Genomic DNA, 11,877 nt, shown 5'->3' with positions numbered 1-11,877 from the left:
GAGGGACTGCTTGATGGGGATAGGGTTTCCTTTTGAAGCAAAGAAAATGTTCTGGAATTAGAAGTGATAGCTACACAACATTGTGCATGGACTAAATGCCACCGAATTGTGCACTTTAAAGGGATTAATTTTATGTTATGTGAATTTCACCTCAAAAAATAGGTAGATGATAGGTGCTAGATAGATGGACAGATGGATGGACAGATGATAGAAGAGAATGGAGTGGTGGATGGTATCTCTGGACACATGGTATGTAGCTGGTAGGAAATGGGTGCTAGCAGATGGACGGACAGATTGGTGACGACTGGCCATGGCTAGGTAAATGAGAGAGGATAGGTGGGGGGTAGGTGGATACGTGATTGAAACATGAGAGAGAGAGAAGGGAGCAAGGCCCTTGCAGCAGCCCAGACAGGACAAGCCGAGGCCTGAAGTCCCAGAGGGACTCAGGCAGGCGTGGGGGCAGCAGAGGGGAGAGACAAGGTGGCCCCTGGCTTTTGCCTTGAAGGGCTGGTAGGCGACAGCGCCCTTGGCAGAGAGAGGCAGTGCCGGGCAAGGGGCAGGCCTGGGGAGAGGGGACCCCCAGAAGGTGTGCAGGCAGTTGGCTTGGAGCTGGAGCTGCTCAGTGAGGTGTGGGCCGCAGAGGCAGATGGCAGTTGACGTTTGGATGTAGACAGCCGGGGCGAGGCTCTTGGTCTCTCATTTGGGGGTTGAAGTGTAGACTGTATTTTATCCACATTTTAAGGTTAGGATTTGTTCCTGATCCAGGAGAGGCGGCAAATTTGGAGGCCAGGAAGTTGTTCCTCCATCTCTTCCCAAGGTTGTGTGAGTCATCCACACCTGATAATGAGTCCCTTTGATTTATTTTTTCTTTGCAACTTGCATAGCTAGAATGGTTTTGTGGTCTTCCACTAGGCCCTATTAGGTACACATGGATGAAAGGAAGCTAGTGGAGAGGAGGTAATATTGGACAGAGTAGCGTTGGGGCAAAGACAGCAGTAGGGATACGAGAGGTTGCTGCATCATGATAAATCATTCACTCAGAAGTGTTAACCATTCTGAACTTGTGTGCACCTGCCTGATGATAGATCCTCAAATGAATAGAAACCGAAAAAGTAGCAGGAAAAGGAGCAACTAATAAATTAGCAAATTCTCCACAACAAATAGTTATACCACCTTCCACTGGAATTGATAGTTCAAGCAGAAAAAATTAGTAAAAATATAGAAAAATGGAACAAGCTTGATCTAATGGACATCCAAAAACTAGAGACTACACATTTTTTTCAAGTTCACCTTGAACATTTACTAAACTCACCGTGTCCTCGGCCACAAAACAAGTCTCAACAAATAGTGAAAGAATTTGCATCACATGGAGCATGTTTTCCATGCAATAAAATCAAATCCCAGATCAGTCACAAAACTAAAATTAAGGCCTCCCATATGTGTGGAAATTTAAATTAAAAAACACTTCCAAATAATTCATTGGTCCAAGAAGAATTATAATGAAAATCTAAAAACACTTAGAACTGAATGGCAACGAAAACACTACAAACGAAACAGACAGCCTTAAAACCAGCTAGACCAGGGCCAACTCAGGAAATTTTTCTGACCACAAAAGAGTAAACCCGAAGAAAGTAGAAAGAAGGAAATCACAAAGACAGCAGAAATTACTGACACGGATACAGAAAGACCAACAACGCCAAACATTGTTTCTTTGAAAGTGGTAAAATAGACACAGCTGTAGCAAGAGTGGAAGGAGAGAAAATACAAAGGATACCAGGAAGGACAAAGGCACCACGGGAGCTGGGACACATGCTTGGCCTTTGCCTCCTCCAAACACCACTAAAAAGAGAGCAGAGGGATTGCAGAGCTCAAGCTCACAACAGGAAATTTCAAAAGCCGGAAAACGAGTGGAGGGGTGATCACTGATTTAGGAGACCAGAGCAAATGACGGAAAAGCTCATCACCTCCTGCCTCGGAAGATGGATTGAAGGTCCCGTGTTTCCTCATAGGAAAAACATGGTCTACACTTCAACGAGGAATATTCTCTTATTAAGCCCCCATTGCCTGATATGGAGAATATTTAAGGTGACTCTAGAATATTCTGGGGGGGGGGGAGGAAGGAATTTAAAAAAATAAAATAGAATAGAATATTTTTCCAGAAAACAGTCCAGGTTCTTCCTGCGTTGGTGGTCCCCACAAAGCTCTCTATGCAGCTGGTGAGAGGGGGCCCATCTTGGGGTGTCAGGTCACCAGAAGGCCCTTCAGTGTTTCTCTGTGGCTCCAGTGGCATTCTGAGCTGAAGAATGAGCAGTACATGCAAAAAGAGGTCCCTCGGAGTGTCAGCAGTGCCTGAATGTCAGCGCTGGGAGAAACTGCCTCAATGTCTATTTGTGAAATTAGAGCATCAAATGAGAGACACTCTCCTGCTTAGCAGCTCCCTGATTCCGTTAGGTTCAGTTGATCCAGACCAGGGCCAGCGTAAGAGCCAAACCCAAACCTGCTCTTCGGGGATTTACCTCTTCCCCTTCTCTTACGTGTCTGCCGCCACTAGCCTGAGAGCTTCAGAAGACAAAGGAGCATGTCTCTTCATCCTTAAAACCCCTGAGAATTGCACAATACATGGTGTAAAGTACATGCTCCATGAGTGTTCTTTGCATTCCATTTTTGAAAAAAGTTCATGAACTATGATTGGTTGTATCTTCTGATTAAACTCCAAGCCCATGGAGCCAATTGCCTCTACCTGCAATGCCCCCGCAGACCAGACACCAAACTCGTCACCATCTCTCCCAACCTGGCTTCTTCTCTGACTTCCTTTCAAGTGCCCCAAGCAGAACCGTGGGGATCATCTTAGACCCTCTGTCTCCCTCATCCTTCACCATCCCACCGTCCCATGTGCTACTGATTCAGTTCCCAAAGCTCCTCTCATTTGACCCTGGATCCTCAGTGCCTAATAGAGCAGTGCCTGACACGGGAGGTGCACAATGACTATTAGTTGAGTAAAAGAATGACATTATTTTGGATGTTTGTGGAATTTCATATGCTGACCATCTCAGTAATGCAATGGATCATCCATCGTCTGTTTGGAACGGTCTAAGTCTACAGCCAGAAAGAAGGGAGAACGTGCTATGTGATTCTGCATATTTCTTGCCAGTGTTCTAACTTCACTGTCTAGAAGAGTAGTCTTTACACTGGGATACATGTCCCCTCAGAAGTATGTGAAGACTCTTTGGGAGGTGCTCAGCATGGATGGTCCCAAGGAGCCAATGTCCTGCCCTTTCCTTGCACTTCTGTTCTGACCTACAGGTGCTCAATGTCCTTTCCCACAAACCTGACCCCAATTGACAAGACAAAGGCATTGCACCGTGGTACGCTGCCTGACAGGGTAAAAGGCTCCCAGGCATCAGGAAAAGAAACCATTTGAAATATTTAAGCAAGTTAACATCTCCACTTCTGCATTTCAGGAAGAGATGTATGTCCAACAGAATTGTAGTTTCATACATAATAATTATTTATCAAAATTGTGTTGTTTTGCTCAATTATATACTAGTAAAACTTCTACCAATTATGCCATCCAGAATAAATTTTTTAACACATAGGGGAAAATGTGGTGGGAGGCAGCCAGCAGCAGAGGTAGGTTTGCACAAGAATTGAAGGCACTACATAGCTCAGGGTAGGGGGCGGGTGCAGAACCAGAGGATTGATTGAAAGTCTGTATAAGAAGCTGCTAGATGCCCACATCTCTGCCCTGCCTTGTGCAGAAGACCAGAGATAGAACAGAAGGTCTGTGGAAATGCAAATTAAAGTCACGGTGAAATATCCTTTTACATCCACTCATTGGAGAAATTAAAAAATCTGACAATACCAAGTGTTGGCAGTGATATGGAGTAGCAAGAACTCATACTGCTGGGGGGAGGGAAACCGAGACAAACACTTGGGAAAACAGTGGCATTGTCTAGTAGAATTGAAGACTTGCATATTTATGACCTAAAAGTTTCACTCCTAGACTCCAGATTACACATACAAAATCATGTTTAAATGTTTTTAATAGACAAAGCCAGAAGCATCCCAAATGTCCATTAACAGGAGAATAGATAAATGATATATGTTAAAGTCATACATTGAAACACTATATAACAATAAAAATGAATAAACTACAGCTGTGTACATCAACTTACATGTCTGTCAGCAACGTAATGTGGAGTGAAAACAGCAAGTTACAGAAAAATATGTCCCATGTGATTCCATTTATGCAAAGTTGAAAAACAATGCTACAGGATTTGAACAACACTATAGACCAAATGGACTTTATGGACATATACAGAATATTCCATCCAACACCAACAGAATACACTTTCTTCTCAGCAGCACATGGAACATTCTCTAAGACAGATAATATCTTCATATCTTAGGCCATAAAATCTTTTTTTTTTTTTTTTTTTTTTTTTAGTGACAGGGTCTCACTCCATTGCCCAGGCTGGAGTGCAGTGGCACAATGATAGCTTACATGGTGGCACATGCCTGTAGTCTGAGCTACTTGGGAAGCTAAGGCAGGAGGATCGCTGGAGCCCAGGAGTTTGAGGTTGCAGTGAGCTATGATGATGCCACTGTACTCTAACCCAGGCAACAGAGTAAGACCATGTCTCAAAAAAGAAAAAAAAAAATCAGTAGCATTTCTATACATGAACAGCAAACTTTCCAAAAAAGAAAACTTCCAGAGAAGATTCATTTTGTTTTCCAAAAAAAGAAATCAACAAAATAATCTCATTTATAATAGAGACATAAAATAAAATAAAGTACTTAGGAATAAATTTAACCAAGGAGGTGAAAGACCTGTACACTGAAAACTATATCAAACATTGATGAGAGAAATTGAAGAAGACACAAATAAATGGAAAGATATCCCATGTTCGTGGATTGGAAGAATTCATATTATTATAATGACCATACAACACAAAGTGATATACAGATTCAAAGCAATCCCTATCAAAATTCCCATGACATTTTTCACAGAAATAGAAAAAAACAATCCTAAAATTCATATGGAACCACAAAAGACCCCAAACAGCCAAAACAATCTCAAGCAAAAAGAACAAAACTGGAGGCATCACATTGCCTGATCTCAAAATATACTGCAAACCTATACTGGCATAAAAACAGACATATAAACCAATGGAACACACTAGAGAGCCCAGAAATAAATCTACACATTTATGGTCAATTGATCTTTGACAAAAATGCCGAGAAAACACAACAGAGAAAAGACAGTCTCATCAATAAATGATGCTGGGAAAACTAGATATTCACATGTGGAAGAATGAAATTGGACCCTTATCTCCCACTATGTACAAAAATCAACTCAAGATGGATTAAAGACTTAAACTTAAGACCTGAAACTGTAAAACTATTAGGAGAAAACAGAGGAAAAGCTTCTTGACATTGGTCTGAGCAATGATTTTTTGGATATGACACCAAAAGCACAAGCAACAAAAGCAAAAACAGATAAATGGGATTGCATCAAACTAAAAAGCTGCACAGCAAACAATCAATAAAGTGAAATGACAACCTATGGAATGGGAGAAAATAGTCGCAAACCATACATCTCATAAGGGGTTAATATCCAAAATATAAAACCTGCCGGGAGTTAGCTACTCTCCCAGCAAAACAGGTCCCAAGGCAGGATCGTCGCAAGAGATTTGGAAATAATAGGAATAGGGAAATAATTGAGACGGAGACAAAGTACAGTTTAAAGTGATGGGGAAGTCAGGGGTCCTCCAGCATTCCCGTGAGCTGTGAGGCCCCAAGTGAAATCCCACATCAGTATTTATTGTTACAGGAAATAGTTGTCTTTTGTTAAAGAATTACATGGACAGCTCATTCTTTGAGGTTTCCAGGGGACCCTTACCTAATTCTGTCTACAAGAATAGTCGGTTACAAAATTTTTCTAAAATAAGCATGTTAAGCCCTAAGTTAGAAACAGACCTAGCTGAACATACAAATTAAAGATAAAGTATATAAAATGAGAACACTGAGTCTGTGTACTACTCTAATCTACTTCTTCTAAACACAGAGACATGTAGTCAGGAGTGAAGCAGGAATAGCCTTGAAGTTTAAGATAGTTCCAGCTGCACATTATCTGCTGGGTAGGCATTTTAATCAGCTTCTCTGCCAGGGGCCCAAACTGAGCTTTTGCTTGGCAAAAAAGCTCAAGGACATGGCCGGCAGGAAAGAAGAAATGTTGCTATGCAGACATCCTCTGACAATGCCTGTGTTGGGAGCAGCTTCTATTCTGAGAACTAACACGTCCACAGATTCCTTCAAGACAAAGCCCTGCAAAACCCCTGCAACCTTTCACATCTCTTAGCCTGTTTCCCAACAATAACCAACTCAAACAACTCAATAGCAAGAAAACATATTTTCTAACCCAATTAAAAAAATTGGCAAAGAATCCGAACAGGCATTTCTCAAAAGAAGACTTCCAGATGGCCAACAGGTATATGAAAAAATGTTCAACATCACTAATCACCAGGGAAATGCAAATTAAAACCACAGTGAGGTATCACCTCATACCTACTAGAATGTCTATATCCAAAAGACAAAAGATAGCAAGTGTTAATGTGTAGAAAAGGACACCCTTGCACACTGTTGGTGGGAATGTAAATTAGGACAGCAATTATGGAAAACAGTATGGAGAGTCCTCAAAAAATTAAAAATAGAACTACCATATGATCCAGCAATCCCACTGCTGGGTAAATATCCAAAGGAAATGAAATCAGTATGTTGAAGAGACATCTGCACTCCCATGTTCATTGCAGCACTACTCACAATAGCCAAGGTATGGAAACTGCCCAAGTGCCCCCCAACAGATGAATGGATAAGGAAAATGTGGTAAATACATGCAATGGAATAACATTCAGCCTTTAAAAAGAAAGAAATCCTGCCATTCGTAACAACATGGATGAACCTGGAGGACATTATGATGAGTGAAATAAGCCAGGCATAAGACAAATACTACATGGTCTCACTTATATGTGGAATCTAAAAATGTCAAACTCATAAAAGCAGAGAGTATAATGGTGGTTGCCAGGACCTGAGGTGGAGGATATGGGGGGATGTTGGCCAAAAGGTACAAAGTTTCGGTTATGCAGGATGAATAAGTTCTGGAGACCTATTGTATAGCAATGATGACTCTAGTTAACAATAATTTTTTAAAACAAAACCAGGCCGAGCGTGGTGGCTCACGCCTGTAATCCTAGCACTCTGGGAGGCTGAGGCGGGTGGATCATTTGAGCTCCGGAGTTTGAGACCAGCCTGAGCAAGAGCGAGACCCCGTCTCTACTAAATGTAGGAAGAAATTATATGGACAACTAAAAATATATATAGAAAAAATTAGCCAGACATGGTGGCACATGCCTGTGGTCGCAGCTACTCGGGAGGCTGAGGCAGGAGGATTGCTTGAACCCAGGAGTTTGAGGTTGCAATGAGCTATGATGATGCCACTGCACTCTACCTAGGGTGACAGAGCAAGACTCTGTCTCCAAAAAAAAAAAAAAAAAAAAAATAGCATTGGGGAAGATGTGGAGAAATTGGAACACTTATACACCATTGGTGGAGTTGTATAGTGGTGCAACTACTATGGAAAAGAGTATAGAGGCTCTTCAAAAAATTAAAAATAAAACTACCATATGATCTAGGAATTCTACTTCTGGATGTATATCCAAAAGAATTGAAAGCAGGGATATTTCCACACTCACGTTCAGAGCAGCACTATACACAATAGTCAAGAGGTGGAAGCAACCCAAATGTTCATCGACAGATGAATGGATCAACAAAATGTATGGAATGTTATTCATACAGTCCAAGTAATGGAATATTATTCAGCCTTTAAAAAGGAAGGGAATCCTGTTATGCATGCTACAACATGGATGAACCTTGAGGATACTATGCTAAGTGAAAGAGGCCAGACACAAATATTATGTAATTTCACTTATATGAAGTACCTAGAGTAGTCGAATTCATAGAGACAGAAAGTAGAATCATGGTCGCCAGGGGCTGGGGGGAGAGGGAAGGGGGGTTTGTTTGATAGATACGGAGTTTCATGTTTGCAGGATGGAAAGTTCTGGAGATCTGTTTCACCACAGTGTGAATATATCTAACACTACTGAGCCGTACACTTAAAATGGTTGAGATGGTAAATTTTATATTATGCATTTTTTACCACAATAAAAAAAATTGGCTCAAGAGGAAACAGAAAACCAAAACAATCCCATAATTATTAAAGAAATTGGATCAGTAGTTTAAAATCTATAGGGGAGGAGCAGGAGGCTAGGAAACCAAGGAAAGTCAAGATGGTTTTACAGATGAATTCTAGCAAACTTTAAAGTAACTGATAACTCCTATCTTAGACAAATTATTCCAGGGAACAGCAAAAAGGAAATGCCCCCTCAACTCATTTTATGATGTCTTGATGCCAAACCCAGACAAGGATAATACAAGGCTGAAAAATAAGACAATCCTGAACTGTATATGATAAAAATACATCATGGCAAAGTTGAGTTCGGCCCAGAAAATGGAAAAGTGGCTTAGCATTTAAAAAAACAATAAAGATAATTTGCCACATTAACAGATTAGAGGAGGAAAATCCTGTGATCATCTCAAGGCATTCAGAAAAAGCATCTTTTAAAAAATTCAACACATAGGCCGGGCGCGGTGGCTCACGCCTGTAATCCTAGCACTCTGGGAGGCCGAGGTGGGTGGATGGTTTGAGCTCAGGAGTTCGAGACCAGCCTGAGCAAGAGCGAGACCCCATCTCTACCAAAAATAGAAAGAAATTATATAGACAGCTAAAAATATATATAGAAAAAATTAGCCGGGCATGGTGGCACATGCCTGTAGTCCCAGCTACTCGGGAGGCTGAGACAGGAGGATCCTTTGAGCTCAGGAGTTTGAGGTTGCTGTGAGCTAGGCTGACGCCACGGCACTCACTCTAGCCCGGGCAACAGAGTGAGACTCTGTCTCAAAAAAAAAAAAAAAAATTCAACATACAGCAAACTAGGAATGGAAGGGACTTCCTTAATCTCATAAAGGTATCTACCAAATACACCCTGCAAATGTCATACTTAATAATGAAACGTCAAGAACATTTCCTTTGCTTCCATTCAACTTGTCCAGAGAAGTAAAGCAAGAAAAAGAATCAAAGTTAAAAAGACTGGAAAAGAAGCAACAAAATGGTCATTACTTGCAGATGACATGATTGTGTAAGCAGAAAACCGAAAATAATTCACAAAGAGAATCCAAAGATAATTCTTAGACTTACTAGGAGAGTTTACGAGGTCACTTGATACAAAATCAAAACACAAAAATTCATTGTTTTTCTATATACCAACAACACAGTCAGAAAATGAAATATAAAAAAGATAGCATTTCCACAGCATAGAAAAGCAAAGCTTAGTAATAAATCTAACATACGATGTGCAAGTCCTTTACAGAAAAATGTACTGAAAGGATCTTAATTAGCGGAGAGATACACTGTGTTCATAGATGGGGAAACTCAGTACTTTAGAGGACGCTATTCTCCAAAGTGATTCAAAATTCAAAAAATCTTCCACCACCGCCTCCCAAAAAATCCCAACAGAGTTTTTCATGAAACTTGACAAGCTGTTTCTAAGAAAACTAAAGGACCTAGAATGGGAAAGATAATTTTGAAAGATGAGGAGGAGCAAAAAAAGGAGGGGGAGAGCAAGGAGGAGGAAAAGGAGAAAGGAAAAAAAAAAAGAAAAAGGAGTGACTCCCAAGTATCTAGATTTACTTTAGAGGTTTAGAAAGTAAAACAGGGCAGACAATAAGCCAGTGGGACAGAAGCCTGCAGCCACACAGGTGTGGGGTTGGCATATGACACCAGGCCCGCCAGGTATCAGTGGGGAGGAACGGGGTAACTCTCAGGCTGAGACAGTAACATCCGCCCGGAAAAAGATCAAACTTGATACCTACCTCATATCACAGACAAACAAATTCCTTCTAGATGGATTGAAGACCCGAATATGAATAAAAACTTATTTAAAAAAAGATTTAGAAAAAAGACATAGGGGGAAATCTTTATGATCTTGAGTAGGAGAAGACTTTTTAACCAAGACAAAAATTACAATCCATAAAAGATAAGATTGATAAATGCTATTATATTAAAATTAAGACCTTCTGGCAGGGTGCGGTGGCTCATATCTGTAATCCTAGCAAGGCAAGAGGATCGCTTGAGGTTGGGAGCTTGAGACCAGCCTGAGCAAGAGGGAGACTCCATCTCTCCAAAATTAGAAAACATCAGCTGGGTGTGGTAGTGGCGCTCGCCTGTAGTCCCAGCTACTGGGAGGCTGAGGCTGGTGGATGGTTTGAGCTCAGGAGTTCGAGACCAGCCTGAGCAAGAGCGAGACCCCGTCTCTACTAAAAGTAGAAAGAAATGATCTGGACAGCTAAAAATATATATAGAAAAAAATTAGGCATGGTGGCACATGCCTGTAGTCCCAGCTACTCGAAGGCTGAGGCAGGAGGATTGATTAAGCCCAGGAGTTTGAGGTTGCTGTGAGCTAGGCTGACGCCACGGCACTCTAGCCCGGGCCACAGAGTGGGACCTTGTCTCAAATAATAATAATAATAAAAATAATTAAGACCTTCTGTTCATCAAATGGTAAATAAGCAAACTGAGAAGACCAGTAACAGGTGGGGAGGAGACAGGCAGCCCAGTGACTGGTATCTAGAATGTTTAAAGATTGCCTACAAAATAATAAGGAAAACACAGCTTTCATAGAAATATTGGCGAAAGACGTGCTCGGGCATTTCACAGAACAAGCAGAAACAAAAAGAGCTTCAACGTTTACCGGCAATCTGGGAATGCCGATTCAAAGCCCGGCAAGAGACCATTCATTTCACACCCACTGTACTGGCAGAGGCGTTGGTGAAGACGTGGAGAAGCAGAAATAACACCTACACGGTGACGGCGGGAGGGCTGGTGGGACGCCAGCATGGGAAGCGCTTTCTCCAGGCCCACGAGTCCCCTCTGGCCCAGCGAGTCCCCTGCCAGCCTCTGGAGAGCCCGGCACACAGCAAGGAGACAGCGTGAGACCAGTAGGACTGCCGGCAAATGGGGTCCCGTACAGCTGGCCAGGCAGTGGGCGGCACAGACACTTCTCCGGAGTGTGGAGGTGAGGGGACCAAGCTGTTTGCAGGACACATCCAGCATGAGCCCGCAGCATAGGAAGCTCAAGCCCAGCAGACCAGCATAGGTATGTTGTGGCTACCACCAGCAGGCCACGTGCACACGTATTTACGGAAATGGTGTCGCCTGTGCATGGATCTCTCCGTGGACAGGTAGGAAAAACGTTCCCGATGTCGGGTGGAAGGTGCCTCCCCGGTTTGGGAGAGATGGCTCACCAGCTGGCTCACGTGCGTCTGGCCGTCCCTTCCCAGTGAAAGGGGTGCCTCGGGAGAGCACGTGGACCTGACTGGTTTATCTCTGCATCCTCCACGGCCACACGTGAGAGGCTCTGGAGCCGGTGGTCAGAAGCACGGCCCGGCACTGGAGCTCCTGGGTTCAAACCCTATCTCCGCTCTCTTTAGGCAAACGGACTCGAGCAACGGCCCTAGGCGAGTCACCTACCCCTGCGCCCCGTTTCTTCGCCAGCACGTTCAACAGGACGAAACGTCTGTGGAGCAGGTGCCCAGATGGAAGCGGTAACGCACTCAGCACCCGCCCTCCGCATCTGCTGGGCCTTCTGGCCCTGGGTCGAACACTCTCCCCCATGCCCCTGGTCCCCCTTCAGAGACCCAGACCCAGCACCCCAGTCACCCTGAGCCGGGCTTCTCACCCCAAAACCCCAATGGCCAGTTCAC

This window comes from Eulemur rufifrons, chromosome 30 (assembly GCF_041146395.1).
Source record: "Eulemur rufifrons isolate Redbay chromosome 30, OSU_ERuf_1, whole genome shotgun sequence".
NCBI lineage: Eukaryota > Metazoa > Chordata > Mammalia > Primates > Lemuridae > Eulemur > Eulemur rufifrons.
Note: the sequence above shows the minus strand (reverse complement) of the source record.